This window comes from Homarus americanus, unplaced genomic scaffold (assembly GCF_018991925.1).
Source record: "Homarus americanus isolate GMGI-L3 unplaced genomic scaffold, GMGI_Hamer_2.0 scaffold52512, whole genome shotgun sequence".
Taxonomy (NCBI): domain Eukaryota; kingdom Metazoa; phylum Arthropoda; class Malacostraca; order Decapoda; family Nephropidae; genus Homarus; species Homarus americanus.
The window spans coordinates 17,330,131-17,349,232 of record NW_024735442.1 but is presented as its reverse complement, the minus strand read 5'-3'; the positions used below and the strand labels follow the sequence as shown (position 1 = coordinate 17,349,232).

At 42.1% G+C, this 19,102-nt stretch overlaps 1 protein-coding gene across 3 annotated transcripts in view; it reads left to right on the top strand.

Moving 5' to 3' along the window:
• Positions 1-22: 22 nt before the first annotated feature.
• LOC121871092 (metallophosphoesterase 1-like) overlaps positions 23-19,102 on the top strand; it is a 58,468-nt gene continuing 39,388 nt past the window's right edge. For 2 of the 3 annotated variants that reach the window (XM_042373235.1, XM_042373234.1), the window contains exons 1-2: positions 368-630; positions 3,047-3,133. The gene's annotated coding sequence lies outside the window, so the exon portion shown is untranslated. Of the gene's footprint in view, positions 142-367; positions 631-3,046; positions 3,134-19,102 lie in introns of those variants that run through there. The other variant, XM_042373233.1, reaches the window with a different exon arrangement.

Genomic DNA, 19,102 nt, shown 5'->3' with positions numbered 1-19,102 from the left:
GGGTGTCACAGTGACGTGTAAAGCTCCTGAAATGTTTGTTGTAACTGCGAAGAATGACCGAAATATAAAGAAGAGACACATTATTAACACGAAACCAAATTCGCCATGAGCCGTACACGCGGCAGACACAACTTCCTCAAGGTTACCCTTTTTTTTTTTATTCCCTCGCCATAACATACATAAACTTCACTAATATCATTAGCTGTCATTTCAGGCACTTCACACACATCCTCTAGTATACGTAACTTATGTAAATCGAGTTATTATTTTAGAAACAAAGCGGAAAGTAAAAGATAGAAAATTAAAATTAATCTGTTGGTGGTAACTAGTTGCAGGTGGGAGGGACAAGGGAAGATTGGTGTCTGGCCGTGTAAGCGGAAGAGTGATTAATACTTGGAACTGCCGTCATTACCTCAACCACCAACGGAGGAGAAACTAGGAATTTTTTCTTTTTTTGAGTTTCTTTGGTCACTATACTAGCCGCTATCATAGTGGACTAGTATTTACGAGTTTTCTACTGGGAAATCTAAGAACAGGTATATAACTTGTGTAACTGGACAAATTCCTATGGCTTTTTATTACCTAGTGTTAATGTCAGTCACACTCGGAGTTCAGCGATACACGAGGCAGGTATGTTATGATATTTTAAAGTAACACCGTTGCCAATAATTGTTAGGTAGTGATGGTTAATCCCTTCATTAATCCCTTCCATTTCCCTACAGATTATTTTATTTGTCTCAGACGCGACCCTATACACAAGGGGTTACACAGGGGTTAGTGGCGGGACATGTGACAGCCTGGGAAATCCATTACCTCCTGTACACCACTACATTAACACACCTGAACAATGTACACCACTACACCAACACACCTGAACAATGTACACCACTACACCAACACACCTGAACAATGAACACCACTACACCAACACACCTGAACAATGTACACCACTACACCAACACACCTGAACAATGTACACCACTACACCAACACACCTGACTAATGTACACCACTACACCACACCCACTACACCACCAACACACCTGAACAATGTACACCACTACACCAACACACCTGAACAATGTACACCACTACACCAACACACCTGAACAATGTACACCACTACACCAACACACCTGAACAATGTACACCACTACACCAACACACCTGAACAATGTACACCACTACACCAACACACCTGAACAATGTACACCACTACACCAACACACCTGAACAATGTACACCACTACACCAACACACCTGAACAATGTACACCACTACACCAACACACCTGAACAATGTACACCACTACACCAACACACCTGAACAATGTACACCACTACACCAACACACCTGAACAATGTACACCACTACACCAACACACCTGAACAATGTACACCACTACACCAACACACAGAACAATGTACACCACTACACCAACACACCTGAACAATGTACACCACTACACCAACACACCTGAACAATGTACACCACTACACCAACACACCTGAACAATGTACACCACTACACCAACACACCTGAACAATGTACACCACTACACCAACACACCTGAACAATGTACACCACTACACCAACACACCTGAACAATGTACACCACTACACCAACACACCTGAACAATGTACACCACTACACCAACACACCTGAACAATGTACACCACTACACCAACACACCTGAACAATGTACACCACTACACCAACACACCTGACTAATGTACACCACTACACCAGCACCCGACTAAAGTACACCACTGACTGATTAACCAATTTCCTGTTTGTGACGCTATGAATGTATATTTTTGTCAGTTAATTATAAATAGTTATACCTTACCATAGTTGTAATGCGTCTCTCAAACCTGTGCATGACTGTGTTGCTCACTAAAATAAGATGGGGAAGATATAATGTTTTTTACGCTGATGTGTTTTATTTATTTATTTTAGAAGTTTTTAATTGTTTTCACTAATTCCACGACCTGTGTGTGTGTGTGTGTGTGTATGTGTGTTAAGAGAAGGACAAGTCTTTTTTTTTCTTTATTTCCCGCTACTTGTGTATGAACCAGTGAAGCACCGAGCGTGAAACCTAGTTGAGAATGAAGTAATGAAGCACCGAGCATGACGCCAAGTAATGAATGAAGCACTGAGCGTGAAGTCTAATTAAGAATGAAGCACCAAGCATGAAGCGTAGGCTATGAATGAAGCAATGAACCGCTGAGCTTGAAGTCTAGTTATGAATGAAGCAATGAACCGTTGAGCATGAAGCCTAGTTATGAATGAAGCACTGAGCATAAAACCTAGTTATTACATAATTCCGTGCTCCCTCATATCTCTCTCTCTCTCTCTCTCTCTCTCTCTCTCTCTCTCTCTCGTATTTAAGCATCCATGTAATTATAACCTATGTTTACTATGTTAACTCTACCATGCAATAGATGGTTTAAACTTAATATAAAGGTTTTGTGGATGGCATCACAATTTTTTTTATACAATATTTCTTCACACATTTAGAATTTGTTTTTTACCTACAGCTAAATGTTTGAAGATTTTAACGAAAAACCCTTAATTCCACGAAAACTTTGGTAATAACAAGTTTAACTCTATTTGCATCTTTATTGTTATATATCTCTTGAAGAAACAACATTAATACTCCTTGATAAATTACCGAAAGAAAAATACAGCCACTAGTAGGCTTGGTTTGGTTTGGTTAGCTTAAGTTAGGTTAGGTTAAGTTATTTTAGGTTAGGCTAGGTTAAACACTCATTGGGTGTTCCAGTGACAACAACGCAGTGTTTAGATAATATATTTACCAGCGCTTTCATTACCACTCGCTGCCATGTTAATCCTTGTCATAGATTAAGGCCGCCGTAGATGTGTAAATGAGATACAGTATAAAGGGAATGAATATGGGAAGAGATGATAAGGTAATGTTTGTGTGTCAATAAAATAAACATTATCATTTGTAATATTATTTTTCAACACATTTAAGGACCTGTAGAAAAATACTAATTCTAATTCCAATTTTCTTTACTTCAGGGAAACATCGTCAGAAGTTCAACTGGAAGCCGTGCCTCCCCTGTAGAGTTACAAGTGGCGTGTAACTACCTGGGCAAGATTCTTTAGGTCAGTGAACCACACGAGAATAGATGCGGCAGGTACAGTCAACCACAAGAGTCCTGGCGCCTCTCCTCCTGAACCACGAACCCCGAGATTCTGACTCGTGAATCCGAAGACGCTGATGTCTTATTCTGTCCAAAAATGCTTCGGATTCATGAGTCTGAATCTCGGGGTTCGTAGTTCAGGAGGAGAGGCGCCAGGACTCTTGTGGGTAACTGTGTCTAGGTGTTTTCACTGTGCTTGTAGTAGATGGTAAATTACTTGTGTTTATGTATTTGTTTATTACCTATATCGTGTATACTTCTGAGTGGCCCGAGTAATGGCTGAAGAAGTGAGTCGCCACAGATCCCCACAGTCCTCCTATATGGTTGATGATGGTCTTGTATGTGGAGACTCATCAAATTGTTTCTGGATGTTGGTGAGACAGAGGCCAAGCTGAGGCACAGGGAGATGAAAGACTCGAGACTCCCGCTTAGTAAGGTCGAGAGTCTATTCTTATCTCGTTTATGTCTCCCTCTCTCACTACATCATGTTAACACCTGACTTGACCCTGAATTCTGGACATGACTGATAATGCCGTAAAAGTTAGCTACGGTTTTTTTTTTGCGAGGTATTCATTATAGTAAATAACGAAGCCACCAAGTACTTTATTTTCTAAAACGACTCGATCAAAAAAAGTAATAACAGAAAGAGGAGAAGTACCTCGTCATGGTGTGAGAGCGAGTGAGTGTGCATCGTCTGCGACACAGTGTACTTTCCTGTGGTGATCACTCAATAGTTCCTAGAAGAAAGCGTCTTAACAACTGCCATCTAAAGCCAACGTCTCCTCGTCCGCTGGTCACTTCATGGTTGGAGGCTTGGCACTATATTCTTTTAGTAATTATCCTATTTCAGAGCCATCTTATACTGGCACTCTATGGAGAAGACATTTTATTAACTCCGTGGACGAGACATCCCGGTACTCAAACTGTTGTCGTTGTCCTGTACACAGCCCTTTGATAGGACGCCCTGCAATGACTTGGGCATCGGAGGATACAGGATGAAATGGGTGGGGTGGGAGGAGGAGGGACGGATAAGAAGGGGGGATATATATATATATATATATATATATATATATATATATATATATATATATATATATATATATATATATATATATATATATATATATATATATATATATATATATATATATATATATATATGATCTTCCCATGTATATATGTGTATGTCCTTCATATGTATACACGGCCTCGGTACACGGCTCCCCTCCACTGTGTGTCATTACTGTGGTCACAGATGTTAACCTACCAACCAACAAAGAGTTTTATGTAGTCACTTCTTGAACAAAGTCACAGCCGCCTCAAGGTGAACGCTGCAGTCGTTGGCTGGCAGCGTTTGTGGTCTTTGTTGATATATTTTTTTTATGTTTGTATGTACTGCAGGAAGGTTGTCTCATATGACTGTCTCAGGAGCAGGTACTTCTGGAACACTGGTTCATTACATAACGGTCTGGATGTTCAAGTTCTGAAAATGTTTCGCTTTTCAGCAGGTTTTGTCCCATGTGTGCGTGTGTGTGTGTGTGTGTGCGTGCGTGCGTGCGTGCGTGCGTGCGTGTGTGTGTGTGTGTGTGTGTGTGTGTGTGTGTGTGTGTGTGTGTGTGTGTTTATGCGTCTAGCCCTGTATTCAACTTATTGTTCATCGATTTCATAGTCCGCGATAAACACTGCGCCAGGAATGATCGTCTCAAAGTGACCTTTACCATGACGCAAAGATCTTGTCTTAAAGGGACGGGTCTTTTGTGGCCGCCCACCACACGATAAACGTATTGTTCACTCTAGAATTATAATGACCCTGAACTGCCTGCTGCTGCTGCCGATTCAACTCTATACTTACTGGATGAGAGAGCGATGGATATAATGAGAGAGGGAGATAGAGAGAGAGAGAGAGATATATATGCGTTTCTTAACCTTTATTTTTTTTGTTTTATGCATTAGTTAAATTCACTCGCTTAAAGACTTTAGTTCTCGATGCACACAAAACCCTCTAGAGGGTATTAATAAATTATCGACTATTTATCAGGTTTATTTCTGTACACTCACTGGTTTAAAGTATCATGCAAGTGCTACTGTCGACAAATACTCGTCAGACTTTACTAACGATTCGCCCTAAAAGAACAAAAAACAAAGACAAACAAATACAAACAAAAAACAAGGTAGAACCGTAGATTCAGCCTTCATAATGCCATCATTCTTGGCTGCATCATCCCCAAGTGTCGTCACCAGGAAGTAGCAGCTGGTGTTCCATAAGGGGTATTGTTGGTTCTACTTCCGTTCCTGCCCTTTAAGGTATACACTTATGAACACGGAAGATTTGGCTTTTAAAGAAAATCTAGAGTTGTTGTTATTATTATTGTGCCTATTGTTGTTATTGTTGTTGTTGTGGTTTTAATTCTGGACGCAGTTTCTCAAATGTTAGCACGTTCACTTTATTAATCGGGAGTGTTAGGACGCATTAACCGTATACTCGTGAAACCAAACCGCAAAACAATACAGCAAAAATAACATCGAAATTGCGTTAAAAACAACCACGATACCTTTAGGAATATCGATCAGGAGTGTCAAGAGATAAAAGACACGTGTGGGAGAAATAGGAGGTAGCGTGTAGAGAGCTAGAGTGGCGTGGCTATGTAGGTCTTGGTGTTGTGGGCCTCGGGCGGTCACGATTTCTCTTGTTGACACAGTGAACGTCCCGGGCAAGCTGCACTCCTGCCCTCTACCTGCTGGGTGTAACCGTGTGTCTTCCTGCTACAAGTTTGACTATAGGTACCTCTCTGCTTACTCGACGATATGCCTGGTTGTCTGCCTGCTTGCCCTCTTTCTTCCATACCTTACAACCAGCCTGCCTGCCCGCCTATCTTACAATCATGCCTGCTTGCACATCCTACAACTTACCTGCTTATTTTCCGATCTACCTGCCTGCCTACCTATTCACTCTACAACCTTCTTGATTATGGTGTGACCTGCTTGGCTGGCTGTCCTACTAAAACCTCTTAGCCTGCAGGATGAATTCACAACCATTAACAACCCACTGAAGCTGTAATAACATTTATTTTTATTACTACAACCCGCCCACCCGCCTTTCTCACACTACCCTCTTCTGTAGCAGTCTTGTACCTAACCACACCTAACCAAACCTAACCTAACCTAACCAAACCAATCCTAACCATACATAACCAAATTTAACCTGATCTAACCACACATAACTGAATCAAACTTAACCAAACCACACGTAACCAAACTTAACCTGACCTCACCAGTTCTTGGAGCCAGTGCAATTACCACTCCTCATATGGATGTGGATGAACTTGTTTTACATTCATACTCTCTCTCTCTCTCTCTCTCTCTCTCTCTCTCTCTCTCTCTCTCTCTCTCTCTCTCTTATAATTATTAATTGTTTTAAATGTTGCAGTCTCTCTCTCTCCTTCAACATTCTCATTCCCCATCTATCTCACCCCACACTCACTCCTATCAACTCCGACACCATCACAGGAAATCGTCATGACAGGCTGACAGAGGTGACCTTGAAGAGGGTGGCAGAACTTAGTGTTATGTGTTCCTCGGCTTTCGCAATATTTTTCCCCTTGAGATTTATGTAAAGTTTGACATTGAAATTATATTGAAACTCCGTCTTATTGTTAAATCATCAGGTGAACTAAACTTGGGTGTCTCGTCTCCCTCAAAGTCACGTCGTAGTGGTCTCCTGATGCTAAAACGTCGACACAAATGACAATCGAAATTACGTTTAAAGTTACATCACCGCCATTGGTAGTCTAAGGACATCACCATTTGGAGGATTACACACACACACACACACGAAAGTTTGAGAATCCAAGGTGTAGTCGAGCCAGTCAACAACACTCATCCCCCCTGCAGTCATACGCCTCCTCCCTCCTTCCTCCTTGAGTTAGTCTCCCGCCTCTGTTGTTATATCTCTTCTTTTATCCCGTCTCCTACTTTTCTCTCCACTACCACCTACCTCCCCCTCTCTCTCTCTCTCTCTCTCTCCTTCCACCTGTCTATCCCTCCTACCTCCCCCTTCTCTCTCTCTCCTCTCTCTCCTTCCACCTGTCTATCCCTCTACCTCCCCTCTCTCTCCTTCCCACCTGTCTATCCTCTACCTCCCCCCTCTCTCTCCTTCCACCTGTCTATCCCTCTACCTCCCCCCCCCTCTCCTCATCATCTCCTCATAGCTCCAGGCAGGTGAGCATTGTCGTAACCACAGTTTAGTACCCTGGAGCAACGATGTAATCCAGTGTGCCTTGTTCTTAGTTCAGCTCATTACTCAAGTACAGTATAACGTTTAGAGAACCAAGGAATTGCCTCACGTTTAGCTGAGTTCACCACAGTATATAGCTTTGCCCTTAGAAAGTGTATCTGTTTTACTAACCTAATCAAACCTGACCTAGCCTGACCTAAACTGGCTTAACCAAATCTGACCTAGCCTGACCAAACCTAACCTGACCTAACCTAAACCGAAGCAGTTATTTTTTAACTTCTGGTGTGAACTTGACCTCGTTGGTGTGAACTTGACCTCGTTGATGTGAACTTGACCTCGTTGGTGTGAACTTGACCTCGTTGGTGTGAACTTGATCTCGTTGGTGTGAACTTGACCTCGTTGATGTGAACTTGACCTTAGACCAGTTTCAAGGATGGTTAATCTTAACGTGAAATAAACTGGGGTTTTTAATCTTCATGTAATCTTGTTGTTAACTTAATGAATTATGTACACGGTTAGGAGGATAATAACAAGTACACCAGCCTGTACAGTGTATTGAACAGCAGTACACCCAGGAAGTTATCAATGGGCGGGGGAGAGGGGGGGGTGGTCGTCCACCACCTGCCTCGGGCTGGATGGGCACACACACACACACACCATCATGGTGCTGTTTGCATTCAAAGAGGAGGTCCTTGGCTGTTGTGCAATATATTCTGGGAAACTCAGGTTGGTCACACACACACACACACACACACACACACACACACACCACCATGGTGCTGTTTACATATTCAAGGTCATAGCTGTTGTGCAATATATTCTGGAAACTCATGGGTTAGTCACACACACACACACACACACACACACACCACCATGGTGCTGTTTACGTATTCAAGAGGTCCTTGGCTGTTGTGCAATATATTCTGGGAAACTCAGGTTGGTCACACACACACACACACACACACACACACACATGGTGCTGTTTTATGTATTCAAGGAGGTCCTTGGCTGTTGTGCAATATATTCTGAAACTCAGGTTGGTCACACACACACACACACACACACACACACACACACACACACACACACATACACACACACACACACACACACACACACACACACACACACACACACACACACACACACACACACACACACACACACACACACATTATATATATTCATAGATAAAAGTTCCTAAAAGGTTTAATGATAAAGTATCCTAACAGTAACTGATGCCTCGGGGACTACGGACTGTACATATATAAAGCTCCCAGGTGCAGTACAGAGGTGTGACTATAACCCTTCAGATGGAAGGTTTTAAACAACAACTACCTTCCACTTAATTGCAATAATGAGTAGTTCCAGCACACAACTCACTAACAAGCACTTCTGACTCCCTCCCCCCCCTCCCAAAAAAGCGTAAAAATAATAAATAAATAAACAAAATCCTCACATACAGGTTCTTCATGCAACATCTTCACATTTAGTTTTTCTTCTGAGTCAAACCAGTTTTAGGCGAGTAAGCAGGAGCCGAGAAGATGAAGGACAGAGCAGGATAGGTGGAACAGGAGGTGAAGGAGTGGCCCAGCGCTCTAGGGGCTCTCTCCTTCACCGGCCCAGCAGCAGGTCATCTTATATGTCGCCCACACCACATATAGTAATCTGACACTGACTCTACACCCACACACATCCTACACCCATCTTCTACACCCGCTTGTACACCCATCTCCTACACCCACATGCACCCACCTCTTACATCCAACTCCTACACCTACCGCCTACACCCAGCTCTTACACCCACCTCCTACATCCAACTTCTACACCCACCACCTACCTCTTACACCCACCCCTAAACCCACTACCTACACCAACATCCTACCCACCTCCTACACCCATCGTCTACACTCAACTTCTATACCCACCTCCTACACCCACCTCCTACACCCTCTTACACCCACCTCTTACACCCACCTCCTACACCCTCCTACACCCACCTCTATCATCCACCTCCTACACCCTCTTACACCCACCTCTTACACCCACCTCCTACACCCTCCTACACCCACCTCTTAGCGGCTGGAATGACCCTGGGTTATGTAGGACCTTCTGTTGACAAGTCACCTCAGGCCTACTGGATAACTGCACGTCACATGAACTGGTGTCAATGTTCGCAAGGCGGATAGGGAGGGAGCCTTAGAGAACAATACTATTACAGTCAGGGCGATGTACTGTATGTCAGGGCGGGTGTGTGGACCATATTGAGGGATGACACCGTTATGGGGCACTCGGAGAACATCAGCTTTATTTCACTTTTAGCTTTTAACCACGCTAACCTAACCCAACCCAACATCCATAACTCAGTCACTCACCCACTCACTCACTCATCCACCCAGTTACACACTCACTCACTAACTCACTCACTCTTACTCACTCACTCACTCTTACTCACTCACTCACTCACTCACTCACTCACTCACTCCACTCACTCAGACTCTCTCACTTCAGGATCAAGAATTAAGCAAGGAGGGTTGGGTTGGAGGACGTTTTGATTACAATGAAGACAAAAAAATGTGGGATTTCTGGACGAGTTGACAGTATTTGTTGACACTGTTGCCACCCTATACGATTGTGTTGAAATAAACTGGGTGTCTAACTTCAGGGGATCCAGTTCTGATATCCTCTCATTGTTAACTTTAAAATGTCACATCTTTCTTGCTCCGTGTCCGTTAATATATTCTTATTTATTTCATCCATTTTCTCTATCTATTTCTTTGTCATTCTTTGTTTTTCTTTCGTGTCCTTTCACCCGTTATATGTCATAAGTCAAAAGGTGGAGGTCTCAGTTTTGGCGGGAAACTGATTTGTTTATTGGTGTCATTAATCTGGGCTTTCTTTTCCTGCCAAATTAGCTTTATATTAACTATCCCTCCTCTATTTGTCTATTATCTAATATACTATAGGACTAGCCGTGTGTGTGTCTGTTCTGGGCAGCCGAAACGGCACAATCGTTTTTCATCAAACTTGGTGGAAAAATCGCAAAAAATTCGTAGAATGGAACAAACCTGGTCCCATGTCGATGGTTTCTTTAGGAAGGCATTAATTAACCATTTTATTTACGACGGAAAACGATGCAAGTCTACGGACTTGGCGCATCCTCATTCGCTGTACGCTGTCACGAGCGTTCAAACTTTCACAAGGGCACAAAGGTGCCCGCGATCACTTGTGTGTGTGTATATATATATATATATATATATATATATATATATATATATATATATATATATATATATATATATATATATATATATATATATCTTTTATTAAATCATACGAATATTTTGTATTGTTTATGTGGAGGTCTTAACGAATTCAACACCAAAACAGGTTCTAGGAAAAACAAACGTGTGATATATTTTATTCAAACATCGAGGTGCAGTCATCATCATCATCATCATCATCATAATCTACGTGTTTATACCCATAATTTGGTACATCTAACGGTGACTTTGGGTACAGAGATCAAGTTGAAGTGTGTGTGAAGTTCACCCTCAAAGTTTGTGTCGTCGTGAACTAGAGTACAGTAGATAATGTTATATCCTGCCATGATCAAGGGGTATAAGCTCTTGCCAGGGACGTGTTCAAGTTTTTGTATAAATCTAAAGTTGAATATAATTGTAGATAAACACTGGCCTTCGTATGCGACACCCTTCGTTGTCACTTCTGTACTCGTGGGGTTAAATCATCGTACTCATGGGGTTAAATCATCGTACTAATGGAGTTAAATCATCGTACTCATGGGGTTAAATAGTCGTACTCGTGGGGTTAAATCATCGTACTAATGGAGTTAAATCATCGTACTCATGGGGTTAAATCGTCGTACTCATGGGGTTAAATCATCGTACTAATGGAGTTAAATCATCGTACTCGTGGGGTTAAATCGTCGTACTCATGGGGTTAAATCGTCGTACTCATGGGGTTAAATCATCGTACTAATGGAGTTAAATCATCGTACTCATGGGGTTAAATAGTCGTACTCGTGGGGTTAAATCGTCGTACTCATGGGGTTAAATCGTCGTACTCATGGGGTTAAATCATCGTACTAATGGAGTTAAATCATCGTACTCATGGGGTTAAATCGTCGTACTCATGGGGTTAAATCATCGTACTTTTAAAACTGATGGAAAACTATGCCTTAATGGTGAGGATATTTATGCCTATCAAATATCATCAAATTGTATCGGCTTATAATTAGTGAATTCGTTTTGTGTATTCATTCTGGTATTGGTGCCTTCCTCCTCTACATGTTGGTAGAGAGGGAGATATTCACCAGAATACTCATACGTGTTTACATTGATTCAGTATGTACCTAGACAGTGCAGGTATAAAAGCAATGTACCTAGACAGTGCAGGTATAAAAGCAATGTACCTAGACAGTGCAGGTACACAAACAATGTACCTAGACAGTACAGGTACACAAACAATGTACCTAGACAGTGCAGGTACACAAACAATGTACCTAGACAGTGCAGGTACACAAACAATGTACCTAGACAGTGCAGGTACAAACAAAACAATGTACCTAGACAGTGCAGGTACACAAACAATGTACCTAGACAGTGCAGGTATAAAAGCAAGGTGCAGGTGCAATGTACTGACAGACAACACAGTGCAGGTACACAAACAATGTACCTAGACAGTGCAGGTACACAAACAATGTACCTAGACAGTACAGGTACACAAACAATGTACCTAGACAGTGCAGGTACACAAACAATGTACCTAGACAGTGCAGGTATATAAAAACATACCTAGACAGTGCAGGTATATAAATAACATACCTACAGTAGACTGCAGGTGTACAATAAGTCGTTTCGTTGCTGAGCTGACAGGATGCTCCAAGGTTTTGTCAGCATTACATAATAGAAACAAACAGATGAAGACAGTGTTACCCCATAAGGATCATATGTCTTTGAACTTTTAATAATTACAGTAGATAATTCAAGCAGTGAAATAAACAGAGACACAAGCTGAAGACAAACACCAGCGTTAAAAGCGAAAGTGGGATTTGTGTGCAGTGTAAATGTTGATGTGGGAGTCATTGTTTACACACTCACACACACACACACACACACACACACACACACACACACACGAGGTTATAAAAGTGAGAGTTGTTACGTAAATCGACCTGGTCTGACCCTTCTAGCTGGAGAAACTGTACATGTCAGTCAGTCCTTGTTCTCTGTCCCTTATATACGATGATCATCTTATATCGCCTTCCAGTGGAGTACAGTGACACCTCCATATAGCGGACTTCTTTCTCCATATAATATGTTAGAAGTGGGTTTCATATCTAACGGATCCGCTATATAACAAATTGTCCTCTCCATATAGTCCGTTAAATAAAGGTTTTACTGTATAACCTAAACTGCAGAAGTAAATATAAAACTGTTGACTTGCGAATAAGATAAAAAAAAATAACTGTAAGTGAGATTATTCTATTGTTTACCTGTGTGTGTGTGTTAAGTCAAAGTCATTGTACTGTACGTTGAGTTCTCGTCTGAATTTTTCCCATTAGTGCAACGTCCTTGAGGGTAGTGCTGTCGACCCCTGGCTGGCTGGTCCATATTATACGTGGGGTGTTAGGTTAGGTCTGGTGCAGTGACTAAGTAGCTCTCTCTCTCTCTCTCTCTCTCTCTCTCTCTCTCTCTCTCTCTCTCTCTTTGTTAGTTACGTAAACAGACTACCAATAATACTTCTCTCTCTATCTCGCTCACTAGGGGAACTGACTAGAATACTGATGACTGTTAACTGACCAGAGTACTGATGACTGTTAACTGACCAGAGTACTGATGACTGTTAACTGACCAGAGTACTGATGACTGTTAACTGACCAGAGTACTGATGACTGTTAACTGACCAGAGTACTGATGACTGTTAACTGACCAGAGTACTGATGACTGTTAACTGACCAGAGTACTGATGACTGTTAACTGACCAAAGTACTGATGACTGTTAACTGACCAGAGTACTGATTACTGGTAACTGTTATAAATTTATATATAAATTCGGAAAACTACACTAAATCCTGTAGCATATAGTATAAACAATACTACTCGTATCTTTTATTAATAAAGCTAGTTCTTATTGTCACACACACACACACACACACACACACACACACACTCTTGTCTTGTCCTCACACTTACAGATACTTTATCAGCCAAGGAGTTATCAACCGTGACACGTAAACAATGTAGCGTCCACATCCCTTCTGGAGTAACCATCTCCCTCCCCCCTTTCATACCCCCCCCACCCCCCCTCCGCGTCTCTGGGTTCTTCCCTACCAACAGGAAACGCCCCCTTCCCTTTCTACTACACTTCTAGGTCATCTTTACTGTGTCTCATCCTTTCACTTAAGTCCCCCTCCCTCAGTATTAGACGTCCCCCTACAGGTAAGTCCTTCCAGTTCCCTCTCACAGGTCTTCTCATGAGGCCCTTAACCCAGCCACGTCTCTCATTCCTCTACACAAACAAGTTTTTTCCTTTAAAATTCACACTTTCCCCCCATCAACAAATGCTTCCTCTCCCGGGTCTTATATCATCACCAGCCCCACCCCCCTAAACATGTCCTCTGCTTGTGTTAAGTCTCCCTCTCTTCCATGGTCTCTCACTCGACAAGTCTCATCTCGTCTCAATACTTCCTGTCTCCTCCCCAGATGTCGCCACCAGGTCTTGTAGTCATCGTCCACAGAACCTCATACCCTAGTGAGGTCTTTCTCGCCACACTATAGTTCCCTCTTCACTATCTATACTCCCTCCATCCTTCCCTCTCTCCCTCCAGTTATATCTCTCTCCCTCCCTCTCACCAGGTATACCTCTCATCCTCCCGCCTCACCAGGTTACCCCTCACCATCCCTCTCACCACGTATACCCCTCACCATCTCTCTCATCAGGTATACCACTCACTCTCCCTCTAGGTATACCTCTCATCCTCCCGCCTCACCAGGCTACCCCTCACCCTCCCTCTCGCCAGGTATACCCCTCACCCCCCTCGTATGTATACCCCTTGAGGCTTCTATACCCCACCCTCAAACTTGCTCTTCATCCAGCCAATTGCTCGGCCTGCCGGAGGGTCCCAGGATGACATCACGCACCTGAGATCATTCAGGTGTACTCAGTAACAGGTATTCCCGGAGCTCCTGATGCCACCTGCCACTCAACACTGCCTCTATATCTATCCACCTGGAGGTTTATCAACACTTATCACATATTTACTTCTGGCGGCTCACCTGGGCTTCAAAAATAATTTCTTCTGGTGGAAGTGGTGGTGTTAGTAAACAGAATTTTAGTGGATGATTCAACTTTTCATGTAATTTAAACGTGTTTTTAAGAAGGTTAGTCAGTATTTGGAAGTCAAAATGATCGGATTATTTGCAATTTAAAAGTTTTATTGGACGTCAAAAGTAATCCCAAGATGCAACATGTATTTTCTGCAAAGAAACTGCTGATGACTGATAAAAGAACTGTTTAAGAAGCAATTTTTACTACACGTCTTTCGATTCACAGAGAATAAGAATAAAATAAGTTGTCTAGACCCCGTGGGAGACTGGCAGGGCCTAGTGAAGCAATTACCCGTTGTCTTGTTTATTGGGGAAGCAACAATCTCGAGCACCATCACTGTCTACTCCTTGGCTTAAGGTGCGACCATTCCTGAACTCCAGATATTTACATTTGACTTAATAATACTCTTTTAGATTCTTATAAAACTAATGTATTTCACTTAAGTCGCCTCTTGCCTTTGTGAAGTATAAAATAAGTAATTATAAACGTTCTAATCTGCGTTGGTAAATGAGATATCCCGAGTACACCAACTTCATGGCCCTCCTTTGAACAACATGATTCAATTGACAGTTTGTATATCTCAAAGACTAAACAGGATTATATAAATACCCCAAGTGAGGGAGTATTATACACTTTTGAAGCCTTATAGGAGAGGGACCATCGAAGTACTCACAGGAGCTTCATATTAGTCCTTCTTTTCACGATGATCAGAGGAGTTCAGTTCGTTTTCAATACAAACTCTCGGATCCCTGTCATATGGTTTCAGTCAGTCAGGTGTCGTAGTCAAGGTGGGATATGTTGTACGCTTCTCCCAAAAGTTAGTATGACCAATGTGTTTCATGTTGGAGGGTATGTATGTTGTGTAGTTAATTTATGTTGGCCACTACCACCACATCAGCCACTACTACCATCACACTACCACTACCACACTACTGTACTAACCACTACCACCACCACTACAACTACATCAACCACTACCATCACTATAACCACTACACCAGTCACTACAACCACACTGTCACTACCACCACCACACTAATACCACATCAACCACTACCACCATACCATTCTACCACCACATTAACCACTACCACCATACCATTCTAACACCACATTACCATACTAACCACTACCAACACCACACTAATCACTATCACAACAACCACAACCACCACACTATCACGTCTAGTTTTTATCAAAGGGCAGTTAAGTCGACAGGTTTCCGGAATGGGCGTTTGTTACCTTGATAAACCGGATAACAGGTGTGTTGTTGGGCCATGCACAGACAACCGCCTCTCACAGTAAATCCCTCCGAACTAAATTTCGCTAAATAAAATTCTGCCTAATAAAATCACGTCAAATAAAATCACGTCAAATAAAATCCCACCAAATAAAATCTCACCGAATAAATCCCGCCGAACAAAATCCCGCCGAACAAAATTCCCTCGAACAAAATCCTGCCGAACAAAATCCCATTAATCTTAAGTTACGTTGGGTTGATCGGTCAGAAAAGGTTAGTTTTAGGTTACATTATAATACTTAGGTTAGGTTGATTTAGGTTACGGTACATCCATCCATTGTGTAGCAAGCAGTATTTTTCTTACTACAGTCATTCATTCACACTTGATACACGCCCAGGTCACTCCACCATCGTGTGAGAGAGAGAGAGAGAGAGAGAGAGACCACCTTTGTGTTCTCCAGGACGAACTAGATGTTGATTAATTTCCACGCTGGTGTAGTATATCGCTCTAACTTTTTCACTAGATTATTAAACACCTTAATGCATCCTGAGAGGTTAGGTTAGGTTAAGTTGATTTTGCGTAAGAGAGGTTAATCTTAAGGCGAAATAAACTTAGGGGTTAATTTTCCAGTTATCCATTATTTCAGATTTTAGATTAAGGCTAATGTGTTGAGGTTATTTTGTATTTTTGGTTGGCATGAATAATATTATCTACGCTATAAGAGTGTCAATGATGTTCATAAGTGAGTTTCATAAGAACATCAATCTTCCCAAATGTATCTCAACCAATGCTGTACCCGATATAGTTCTTTTATTTGGTTATTATTTTCTAGTTATTTCCTTTGTGATTCTGTGTTAAAATTTATATAATTCCGTGTTTGTATTTTCTTCTGGGAAGTTGTCTGTTCGATTCAGGAGATAATCATCTTTTTTCTCCCATGAGTCAATGGAAATTTCGTGCGGAAATAAATAAGTAGAGGTTGCCATGATTAATGTTACCTCGCTCACGTTCTGTAGCGGAAAAAAACATTACACCGTTTTCTTCTAAGAGAAAAAAAGTTACGTAGAGGATAATAAATCTTCCTGGCGTAATATTCTCGACAGAGTTATATGATCAACGGAGAGTGAATACAGTATCGCGCGATGTGCTCTCATCTCAGGTCCGCCACAGCCGCCGGTTTTCGCGCAAGGAACAAATTACCACAGGTACGCTGTTGCCAACGGCCTTTTTTTCTTTCTTTTTTCTTTTTTTTTACCCCGACTTGGGGACAAAGGAAGGTCACAGGGAGTGGGTTCAGTGAAGTTAACATGAAAATCGACGCATCAAAAATTTTGTATCTCTGCACACAGCCCTTGTCACTGCCGCATTCTTTACGTCATAAGAAAAAAGAAAATCGTTCTAGCATGACAGTATTGTTGTAGTCGGAATTGTATTGCCTTAATAGTCTTGTCATATAACCTCAGCCTCCCACCGCCTCTCCCCGAAGAGTATCGTAACTACAATGTGTTCGATAATTCCTCAACGCGCAACGAAACTCTTGAGAAAAAGAGTCGACCGTAAATACCGCAGCAACGTTCCTCATGTACCCCAGCGTCCTGCCGCCTTCTCCAGGATCATGTTGCTGGTACGGACGTTCGCTGCGTGGCCCAGCGACTCTTAATTAACCTCTGATAAAAGCTACAGTGTTGCACCGTAACATCCACTCTCTTTCTGTTGTTGTCGATCAGTCGCATTGTTCTTACCCAACAAATCGACGATCGTGCTGTGGGCTCACGCATCCTTGTTAATTAACGCTAAGAAGGGGTCTGAACGAATCACTGGCGATCGAACTTAACTGGATTTCATTTTTGTGGCGCCACTGAACATACGAGAGGCCAGGCAGGATATGTTTATATGCAGCAAGTTGCGTGCAGGGAGGAGAGTGACCAGGCGTGGAGTGTAATAACTGGCTCGCGGCGTTGCTCCGGAGGTAAAGTTCAAGGTGAGTGAAGCCGGTTACTACTGCCCTGCCTCCCTCTGTTGTGTTTCCAGGGGAAGCACACAAGTGTTTTCAGGCACAAAAATAATTTGTTTTTCTCTCGGCCCTATAAGCTTGTGGTCTCTTTCTACTCCTTTTTTAAGTGGATTCAGTAAAGACGGTGGGCGGCAGAGAAGAGGAAAATGGAAACACAAGATTTGAGAAAATATTTTTAATAACAGATGAACATTGTTGACGAACTGAAAAAAACAATAAATATTAGAAAGATAAAAACAATAAATCTTTTAGAAGACAAGTAGGGAACATATAAACAGAGAGGAAGAATAGTGGCAATTTAATATCATTTAGAGATTGAAGACCAACCAAGGCAAGACTGACTGTATCCTGAAGATGACGAGGTGACGGTGACCAGAGGGAAGGCGGAGGAACCACAGGAGGAGGAGGATAACACTACTAGGAACACCAGTAGGAAGGAGTGGGAGGGGAGGAAGGGGTAGTGGAAGGAGGGTACGTAGGTAGGTGGACGGGGTGGAAGGAGAGTAGGTAGGTAGGTAGATAGGGTGGAAGGAGGGGAGAAGGGAGGTAGGTGAAGGCTGGAGGGAGGGGGTAGTGGAGGTTGGAGGGAGGGGTAGGTAAACGGGTAGAAGATGTAGACGCTAAATAGATTAATATATAATGACCGGAAAATAATCGAACAGCAACAACACACAGGAAGAGATTTAAACTAATAACAATAAATAATAATAATAAACTTAACTTTCATGAGTAAACAAAGAAACAATAAAAACATGGAGAATTAATGTTCAAGGAGAAATAAAAAAGCATAAATAGAAAAATAAGAGGAACGAATGCTAGATAAATAATAATATCAGTGGCACGCCCTTGCTTCATGACTCAGGCGAAGGGAAGGTACACTCAAAAAAATATATAAATAATGGGAGTTGCGACACACATACACACACCGACCAAACATGTTTTTGCTTCCACCAAGTCTTACCTTTCTGGCAACTCGTGTGCTGAAGGTGTTTCGGTCGTGATTTTCAAAAGTATATTGCGTGCAGTGGCCAATCAGGTAACGTGTTTAATACTGAGTTACGATTCGAGTGACCTTCTCTCTTGGTGTATGAT